Source organism: Scomber scombrus, chromosome 16 (genome assembly GCF_963691925.1).
Source record: "Scomber scombrus chromosome 16, fScoSco1.1, whole genome shotgun sequence".
Lineage (NCBI taxonomy): Eukaryota > Metazoa > Chordata > Actinopteri > Scombriformes > Scombridae > Scomber > Scomber scombrus.
Genome location: NC_084985.1, coordinates 7172885 through 7184090, shown reverse-complemented (window position 1 = coordinate 7184090; position 11206 = coordinate 7172885).

Here is an 11206-nt window from a genome sequence, read left to right as displayed (position 1 = left end):
GCACAGGTGCAATTAATAATTTGACTAATAATTGACTGTTGCACTACATTTAGATGTTAAAATGTCAGCTAAGAAGTCAGGCAGCAGATCAGAGCTGATTAAGGGGGAGAGCCACAGGTGTGCAGGAGAGGGCATCTGGTGGACAGGTGCAGAACGGCAGAGAAACACACACAAATTGTTATTGAAGGCTCTGGGAAAGCACTGGAAAGCACCGAGCAGGAACTGGAAGGCCTTCAGGTGGCACTGAGAAACACACTGAGGAGAATGAGGGGCTTATGTCAGAAGACAGGATGTGGACAGATCATAACATCATTCAGGTTACTAACAATACGTGGCAGGTCAGGTCTGACTAGACAGAAAACAGGGCAAGGCTTGCAGGAAAATTTGTCAGATGATTGATTAAGCACCTGAGGAGAGAAAATGTTGAAGCAATAGATGAAGTGACTTGGCAAGACAGCAACATTAACATTTATGAGTTACCACAAATTAAATGACATAGTTAAGTTACAGGGTGTAGACTCGTTTACTGCTACATAGCTAATTTTATATCAGGAAAGTCTTTAATATGCAGGTTAAAGTGCAGGCACAGGAAGTTACAGTGGAAAGGAAGGCGGGTCAGCAGCAGCCTGTTGGTCCAATCAAACCAAACAATCTCCACTGTGACTAAAGCTTCTAGCACCTGTTTCTTTGCTTGACTCACTCCTTGATTCTGAAACCAGTAGTGAAGAATAAAATAGAGAAAAGGAAGCTAAAGACCCCAATAATAAATTGGAGCCCATATCCGGACATACTTCGGAGAGAGGTCCTTGCCAAAGAAGTAAGTCCATTACAATGGTGGAAGGCTAACATAAGGAAGAGAGCCAGCCCCAGCTCTGGGTATTTGGACATGGTAACATTTTTGTACTGCAATGCAAAGACCTTTCACAAAGAGGAAGTGTGTGTTTTGAATGAGTATTACAGGAAGAAGGTAAGTGTGTGCTTTCTGAAGCACTGGTGTGCCTCCATGGTCCTGTTTCAACTCCATGATCCGCTGTTGAGGCTATTTGATAACGCATAACCTGTTAGTACTCAGTTTGTGTTCAGCATTTTAAAGAAAGCTTTTAACAAGTATTTTTCCTGTGAACAATGTGATTACTATGTAATTCATAAAAAGCTCAATTTTTGCACATATGATGTACAGCATATGTTAACATTTGCTTTTTGTTATATAATACAGTTTAATATATAAAACAATGTTAACAAAAATGTGTTTTGGTTTTTCAATTTTCAAGGTGAAAACTGATTTTAGCCATTGTTGTTTATTCATTCAATTAAATGCTTAATTGAAGCAATAATTGACATTAAAATAGTTATTAGTTGCAGCCTGAACACAAATCCCTGTAATTTCTGGAATTAACTAAGTCATAGACTCGGCTTCACTTAGATAGAGGCATGGCAGGTCTTGTGCATCTGCTTGAGACTAGTTCCATTTTTTAATTTACTTTCCTGTAGCTTAGTCAATCAAACCTGAGAAACCATCATTGCCTCATTTTGAGACAGGAAATCCACTCAAATGGGGAGAAAAACTGATGTAAAAACAGAGATGCACTTTTGTGGCACTCTGATATAATTAGGTAAAATCTAATCAATTTGATAAAGACACAAATGAACAATATTCCCCAGAAATAAATGAGTTCAAAGGATAAAAAAGTTGAACTTCATACCAAAAAAGTCTGATGTCCACAACCGCTTACACTCAAGTCCCCAGAGTAAATTGCAGGGTGATGGGACTCATGTAGCAGCTAAGAGGATTGTGCTCCTTCTTAACAGTACATGTCTGTCTTGTCAAAAAAACTGCTGCAACTTACCGTAGTCAGCCTATAAAAAGACATTTTCTATTTGATTCCTTTCAACTAACACCAAAATCCTGACGTTCAAATTAATGTTTCACATCACAGTCTTTTCAGCTGGATGAATAAAGTGATGTGATCAACTCATGAGACTGAAAAATAAAGTCTACACAAAAAACAAAGATGTAAGATACAGCATGAACTGTTTAAGTGTATTCAACTGGGGAGGATTTTGAAGCTTGAGTTGTGAGTGCATGAATGAATGCACGCAATTATGACCCTCATTACAAACTATAAAAATAATAAAAAATATGTGTAAAATTCATGTCCTGGGGTGTGTTTCATGTGTGTATTTAGCCATGGGCCTCACGCCTTCATCAGAATAGTCAAGGCCTCATCATCTCCTTTCCCATACGGTTCATGTTCAGCCAACGCTCATGCCCATATTGCATGATTGCACTGAAGGACCAGTATAATCAGCCGTAATGCTTTACAGATGTTATGAGTGTTTTTAAAGCCAATACTACAGCCCCAGGCAGCCATATATGAAAACCCATCTGTGCACGGATGTCAATGTGTGTGTGTGTGTGTGTGTGTGTGTGTGTGTGTGTGTGTGTGTGTGTGTGTGTGTGTGTGTGTGTGTGTGTGTGTGTGTGTGTGTGTGTGTGTCTCTAGCGTGTCTGTACATGTAGCTGAAAACCATGGCACAGATCAGAGCGAAACATTGTAAATTAAGGTCACATCTACAGCTCAGGACGTGTGATTTATGTTCCCCTGCCCTGCCCTGTCATTGACTAATCACCTGAAACAGAGAGTAGCAGGTGCAAACTGATTGGCTGAAGAATGATTTCACAGATGAGACATTTTGAATTTGCCATTAAACACGACCAAGAAACAGCACTAAGCCACCAGTGACATATAAATATGACAGTCCGTATGATTTGAACAAGAGAAGACAACCATTTAAATCCCTGTAAGATCTGCCAGCACCCTTCGTAATCCATGCTCTAACATCTCCCATTGTGTCCAACATCTAATATCAACCACGAACCACTGCTAAATGAAGACTGGTGGCATACCGCAGCCAGGAATTTGCATGGACCGCCCCACTCTTGTGAAATAGGAAATGAAACATGCGGGGGCTTGGAAGCTCTGTCAGATTCTGGATATTCCTGTGGTCTGGCGCTCAAGATCTTGTGGCCTGGACCTTTAATTTCGATTGGTGGAGAAAGCCAAGCTCTGGTCACGACAGGAAATGCCTGCTAGGTGAAACATCCACCCAAAAAGCATTCATTCAGAAGTGTTAAATACACAAGGTTTCCCTATGAAGTGGATTGGTGCACTGACAAACAAAGTGCTTTGTCACCATGACTATGTTAATCTGCTCAGAGTCCAGAAAGCTGAGTGGTTAAAGGGAAATTCTGCTTTTTCACAACTTGGATCTTATTCTCTTATTCTGGTCATCATTCCTTTTAGACTTGCTGGCTTGTCTTGCTGTGTAGCAGGTGACTGAAATAATGTTTGCAGCACAACAAAGACAGCAGAATTGTTTTGAGTCAAACATGGCAATCGCTGGAAAACAAACCAGTTAGAAAAGTGTGATTCCAACGTGTGAAAATACAAACATGGTGTGAAACATGTCATTTCCACTTTGCCTGCCAATTGTACCAGATTTTACTGGTTCAGTCAACCAACACAGACAAACTAATCATCAGCAAAAAATGGAGAATATCTATGATAAATATGAAGGTTCTGTGTTTAACAGTACTCCATAATTAGCATGTATATTTAAAAAATATGACTAATAAACTGAGAAACATTACAGGATACAAACTTCAATTAACCATAACATTGCCTTCCAATGAAAAGATAATTACTGTTGCTCCTAACAATTAACAGAAATACTGACACAGAAAGCACATTAGTGTTGGCAGTAGTTTAACGATTTGATGCATTTCTCTAAATAAATAGAAATTGGCCATTATACGATAATTCCAACATAAGAACTGAAGCGGAGACATGCAGCGACTTTATGGTGTTTATACTGTCAAACTCAACTGTGGGTGAGTGTGTGTACATTTTGTGGAAGTGGCAGGAACGGTCAAAGGATGAGGGATGGGGGCTGTTGGTGAGCTAAGGAGTGTCATAAGAAGGGACATCTATACGCAGAGACAAACTCATGGCACTCACTCACTCTGCCTCAGTGTGCACTGTTGAAGCAAATTAAGGAAGCCTTGGCAGCCTTTTAATGGTCTGTCACAGTCTAACAGGTTTAGAGCGCTTACAATGGACCCAGGCACTAAGCCCGACAGCTCGCGCTTAATTGTTCAGAACCTGTGTGTGCGTGTGTGTAAGTGTGTGTAGTGTTAGAGCCATTCTGTGCCTGTAACTAAAGTCATAGATTCTCATTATGAGGACAGATCAGATAGACACTTCCTGCCTGTCAGCTTGCTGTTGTGTTGACTGGTTCAATAAAATGACTACTCCAGCTGATATGTTATGCTGAATACTGTGCCAATATATGGTTTTCCAACCACAATTTGATTGTTATTTTAGAGAAAGTGATCCTAAACCAAAGGTATTCATGCACAGTTGCATCCTCACGCAGCTGTGTATTGGATGTTAATAGTGTGGCTACTTTCCACAAGCTGGAATCATGAAATGTCTTCGCAATTTCAAATAAACCATCCCCAGACAGAGGCAAAGACATGCAGGGCACAAAGCCACAAGTGGGTTGAGTTTCTGACTCAAGTAGCCAATAATAAACAAAACATCAAGTGTCTCAATTTTCAAGTGGTGCCTGAAGAAATCAACAAAGCAAATAAAACCATTTGTTTTTCACTCCGTAACCCACACTCCAGGAGAATTTAAAATTGTCCGCAAAGGACGAGGTGGCGGTGCCTAAAAATCCCTCCTAAATGGTTGGAGGTTCTGAGCTGTGTGACCTAGAATGTGTTTGAAAATCTTCTTTTAATTAGGCCTCGAAGACACGACTCATTCCAACTGCTGTCCCGAGAGCTAAATTAATTACTGAGACAAAGCCCATTCTAGCTCATGGCAAAGATGAATCATTGCAGTATTTGGGGAATGAGCAATGCTCTTCATTCAAGGGGTGATGAAAGAGACTCAGACTCTAAAATGTAAGCTAATGTAATTCATCACAAAGTCTCAACGAGGCTCCCCCGCCAGCACCACACATGTACAGTACAAATCAGCATCTGCCGTCTCTGCAATCAGGAATTTTTAAATTATTTGCTCTTAGAGGTAATATTTTACAGAAGAATAAATATATAAATGTTGCCCTCACTCCCTGCTTTCCTCCAATCGGACCATTTTTATATCTTCACTCTCATTGGTCCGAGCATTCTGTGCTCCCTGGGTGACTCTCAGACAACTAGTCTCAACCGACTTGTCTTGTGCAGGCCATCAGCCAGGGGATGCGCCGTCACTTGCTGCCAGCAGGCAGGCCATTCATTCAGCTAAATGACTGTGTCATCTGTCACCATGTATAAATGGGTGTTTGTGAGTTATGGCCAATTAAGCTAATCACAACACCAAGGGTTGTGCCAGAGCGCAGGCCTCACAAAGAGAGACGGATGAAAAGGTGAGATGGTGGGATTGAGTTATGGCACACCTACACATGACAAATATGTGAAGATGTAAAGAATTAAGGAAAGCATGAACTTGTTTCTTTGATTAGTATCTCTGATTGACCAATTCTTGTTAGATATGAACAAAAAAATGTCCCCGTTATTGTAGGTAAACCCTAGTTTTGAGTGTTTGAAGAAGACAAAGCGAAAGGAACATTTCATGATCAAGGATTTTACTCTTTGCGTAACTCTCACTTCCTCTTTCTATCTAGTTTGTTTTTATGTCCATTTGTCCTTCTATGATTATAACCTATTCTCTCACTATTTATATATCCTGTTTTGTCTTTTTCGCTGAGTTTTCAGACCTTGTGAATCTGTGGATGTGCTGGGAATCCCTACTAGCAGGTTTGTATTGACTGAATGATTGGCCAGTGTGTGCTCGGCAAGTCTAATGAGGTAACAGCTGGAGTTTGCTCAGGAGACACCTCCAGATTAAATTGAAGGGTTCACAGGGATGTCCACGTCCTCAGATAAAAGAGTGATAACCTACTCAAATGTTTTTATTAGGGGAAAAATGTCTCTTGTTATCTTTGCCTGATGAGATGAGAATTCCCCATACACACGCAAAGGATAACATATGGAAACAGTCGGCCAGCCAACAGTTCTTGCACCAATCCACCAGCAGTGTAGCACTTGTTATCCTACAGGAGAGAAAACCTAGTTTTGTGTAGGTGTGTGTGTGTGTGTGTGTGTGTGTGTGTGTGTGTGTGTGTGTGTCTGTATCTGTATGTTATGAAGAGAGATGAACTCTGCAGCAGTACATAGACGCAAAGCGGGCTGGCCCTTGAGTTCAAAATACATTCCCAGTCCTTCTGCATATATCTTGTCATAAAAACACCAAAAGACAAAAGCTCTTGCTTTTTTCGACACATACACATACACACTCGAGTTCTGATTAAGATGGTTATAAGCACACTACATGGATGCAATTAGCCGAAGCAGACCAGGCTGGTAATGCAATTCCTCCCAGTTGTATATAGTTAAATTGTCCAATACGGCTATTAAGCCTGGACAAATGCAGGATCATGATTCCCAAGCACGCCTGATATGCAAAATAATGAAACACTATCACAAACATGTGTGGTATCTGACTGAGAAGAACAAGATGATTGAAGCAATGTTGGAAACATCTGGATATTAAGCACTTTTGAGATAATCTGTTGAAAGGGGAAGCATACCATCAGAAATGAAACAGCTCAGGGGTTTAGATAGAAAAAATGTGTTTATATAAGTAAAGAAAGTTGACTGAGAACACATGCTCTTTTTCAGCAATGTCTCACTGCTTGGCACAGTTACAAAGCTTGTCTTCTATTATATTTATGGGTAAGTCATCTCAACTTTAGATAAGGTAGAAGTAGCTGGAGAGATTAGTCTTACACTTTACTGTACTTCTCCCAGCTATTTCAAGATTTGATGAAGAAGACTTAACAGCCCGCTTCCCAAGCCGCTAGGCAACCATGACCCCCATCATCATCAAATTTAATTTGTCTTAAGGAAATGGTACTCACACAAAGACATGTCTGATTAACTTATCCAAGTAAAGTGAGGCTCAATGTTCAGCATGTACAGTACATCAAGGGAGGGGAAGTACACCTTCGCAAATTTGAATGGAAAGAAGCAGTTTCTTTATTCTGTACCAAAACTTATAAGAAAATATACTATTACAGAACAAAATTGAAAGTAATCAGTTGTTACAAATACATAAACTTGTTTTGAAGGCTTTTTCCATTTTCAAGGTGATAGATATTATTCAAGCAGGAGCGTCTGTATAACTGAGATTAGTTTTTCAAGTTTTCTTCCTCAAAACAGACATTTTAAAAACTCTCTAAAAATCAAACTTATTTGGTAATTGAATACAATACACACCACTATCTACATTCTGTAAAATCACAGATAAAACAAACTTTTAAGAAGGACTAATTGCCTATCTATTATTTCAAATATGAGGTCAGAATAGTTCTCATCATGGGGTTGCGCTGTGCTGTAAGCACTGCAAGGGATTAGCTCATTAAAAGTGTGCTTTTGGGGGTGAAAGAATATTAGGAATGTGAAAATGAAGTACAAAGAGAGAAAAAAAACAGAAGGAATGAACAAATATATATGGAGAGAAATGTTCTTAAAACTACAGTAGAAGCAGCATATCAAATATCAATAGAGTGGAAACTCAATTTAAAATGTCTAAACTTTACTTGACAATGTATGTCCACCACTGTGTGTACCTCCCATAAACAGGCTCTGTCACACCGATTAGTATCTTATTCATTGCCGTTGTGCCTGTGATCAATTCTTCATAGACTAGAAGCTATATGACACAGGTTTTAATCACATTGAAGGTTGTAAGAGTATTTAGCCCATGTGGATTCAAGTAAGGAATCCAATAACACCATGTGCAATCACTTGCTTGTCAGGTTTTATTACACTTGAGCACCTATTGTCTGGTCCACTCACAAAGGCTGTTACCTAACCTGTTTAGCTGTTTGGTTAGTAGTACACAGAGAGAAATGAAGTGGAATATGAAGTGACACTTGACAACCCTCAGTAACCACTGTACTTTATTGTCTGTCCGCCTTTGCTTTTTCCTGTCTCAATCCTGCTTTCATTTATTAAAAAACTGAAGCTTTAGTGGCATGAATGTTGAGGTTAACTTATCACTTAAACCAAATTACAGGTTACTGAAAATAATAACTTAAAGAATAATAAAAAACCCATCATTAGAAAATAAATGTTATTCTGGTCCTACGCTGCATTATAATTATATTTATGTACAACTAATGTGTTTTACAGCAGTAGGAAAGTCACTCTGACTTCTGTTATAATTTGCTATCTAGCACTAAATATAAGGCACAGCTGAGGCACATGAGAACTGCAATACATGGTAATAAATAACATTTTGCAGAGCCAAAATTTAACAGTACTGTTTGGTCTAGAGGAAAAGTCAAGACGTCACTAAATTCCATCGAAATCCATTCAATAGATCTTGAGATATTTGAAATTAGACCAAAACAGTGAACTGATTGTCCGACACTGAAGTACTCAAAGTCCTGTTTTTTGCATGACCAACCATCCACCAGAACTACATCCCATGACTTCTGTGTAGAACAAGGATTTCGACAAAAATGCCAGGGAATTTAATCCAGGCAGCAAAAATGTTTCTGCCAAAATATATTTGGCAAAGCAAAATAGTATATATCGTACCATATTTTGTAGATAGTACAGACGAGTATGCCTAATAAATGACATAAATTTCTCTTTCTAATAACATCTCCTGACTTCTATATGACTTTCTCCGCTGCTGTATTGTCATACTACCATCCCCCCTGAGGAATATTCATCCCACCATATTAAGAGTGGAAATGTATCTGCTTCCATTGTAATTACAAACCCACTGGAGGCAAAGCTTCTTGATCTCTGCTGGATCCTCGCTTGCTTTTCTTTTTTCCTTTATTTACTCACCTCTCTCAGCTGAGAGGACAGACACATGCTGAGCTATCAGTTCTGTTTTTCTTCCCTTTCTGTTGGGCATTCTTTGCATCTAATATGCTTGAAATTACAATAGCATTTATGGAGGCAATAAAAACCATGAAGTGGGAGGGGAGGGTGTTTGAGACAAAGGTTGTAAAATAAAATAAAATAAAAAAAGAGGGGAGGTGTTGGCATTGGTTTGTTAGTAAATTGTGGGGATTTCTCTTCCATATACATTATGTATTGTATATGAGAGGTTGTAAAAATGGCAAAGCAGAACCGAAAGCTGGAACAATGCCTTTGTTTACTGTTAGTGTCTGGATTAGTTGTCTCTAGGCACTGTGAATCCTCCTCAAGGCCAAAGTGTTGACTCGTAACAGCCCAGGACAAAGACATGATAGTGGGAGAGAAATTGCTTTCTGCAGTGACAAAATGAAAAAGGCTGAAAAGAAAACAACCATCCCTGCTGTCCAATGAAAACAGGCCAGTTACAGCCAGCAGAGTCTGTTACATTTTGACGGTAGAGGGTCAAGGCGAGGCCAAGAGTTTGATGACCCCGTAGTGATCTGTAACCAAGACCGGTTAGCCGGGTATTATAAGAGACGTGGCCAACCAACATCCCACAAAAACAAAAAACACACATGGGAGAATAGAGTGGAAATAGAGAATGAAAGAAAAATTGAGAGAGGTGTGTCTGTTTTGAATTTGTGTATTGTTTAAAGAGTGTGGTGTTTGTTTCAAAGTTATTCAGGGTTTTTTTTTTTACACTATAAAACTCTCGTCTGCTGGCTTTGTGATACACACAATGTGCATTTCCCGGGAAGTCTCAGGCTACAAAGGGTATTAATAGTGACGTAATACAAGGGCAGATCGACCCATTGCAAATCGATTTACACACCCTTTTTCTTTAGTTCATAGTTACAGCATAGACTTCATACAGCACGCACTACCATGACAAGAACAGTAATTCACTTTAGGTTTCATCTTGATAGATCTCTCAAACGAGCTTTCATTTGGAGTGATGTTTCTGGCCACACGACGAAAGGAAGCCTAATCTTTAAGCTCATTTTGGCGCTTTTTTGGTCTGCCCGCTGTACCTGGAAACGGGGTTGATGAGAGCAGGGACATAGAACTAAAACAATAAGGTTGTTGTGGGTCATAAGACCAAAACTTGGAGCTGGAAGCTAAAAATCTCAGTACAGCTTTGAGGAACTAAAGAGTCGGGTGACAATTCCCTGTGGGTTCATTACTACAAGCGACACCTTTCACATTACATGTAGTAGATTGTTCCATTGTTAATACAAAAATACCAATTACATGGGTTTCAAAACTGATTCCAAAACTACAGGTTTGTGTAAAGGAATATAAACATATTTTCTACAGAACCTTTATTTGTAAAAACAAGTGTTGTTATCATTTAAATAATCATAAAATTACCATGCCATCTTTGGGTACTTGACATATTTTGATACTCTGCAATGGGCATGTTACATTCAGTTCAAGACCTATACCTATTTGTGTATTGTGTTATTATGGTATTATGTATGGTTACTCTAGTTAAGTATATTTTAGTCTGAGTGTGGACTTTTTTGCAACTCAGAAAACCAGTGACTATGCTCAGTTAGAAGAGGACAGAAGTGGCTTATGTTATGCTTGTGCTCTTGGAAAAAGCAGGACCAGTCAAGCAGGTCAACAGCAAGATTTCATTCACTCCTGCACTGCCTTGAGTGGGTGTCAATGACGATGACTGTGCTCCCCCGGGATGAACAGAAAAGACTGTGATGTTCCCGAAAAACTTTGTGAGGAAAGACACATGTGACGGACCCCACCACCAAAAGAACCGCAGGGTTTATGTCTGTCTCCTGGAATGTTTTTGCTTCCTGTTTGTGCACTGCAGTGCTGAAACACCCCTGCTCTGCTTTGCCTTTGGTGGCGATGGTAAAAGTGATGTAAGTGATGATAGTAGTGCTTGTAGTGATTATGACGAATATGTAGAAACTCTGGAAACAGTGATTATGATCAGAGGGTTGTCACAAAATGACGCACATACAGCAGGTCAAGCACTCAAAGATAATTTCCTCTCCGTTTACTAAAAAGAACCTACGTCAGAATAAATGTGAACCTTAAAAAAAAAAAAAGCACTATTGTGTCTTTTATCAGCAACTGCTTTGATGCAATAGGTAATTGCTCAATCTAATATCCCCGACATTATCATATCATGTTAAGTTTGTAACTCATGAGCCATATGCTGAGGCATATGTCGCC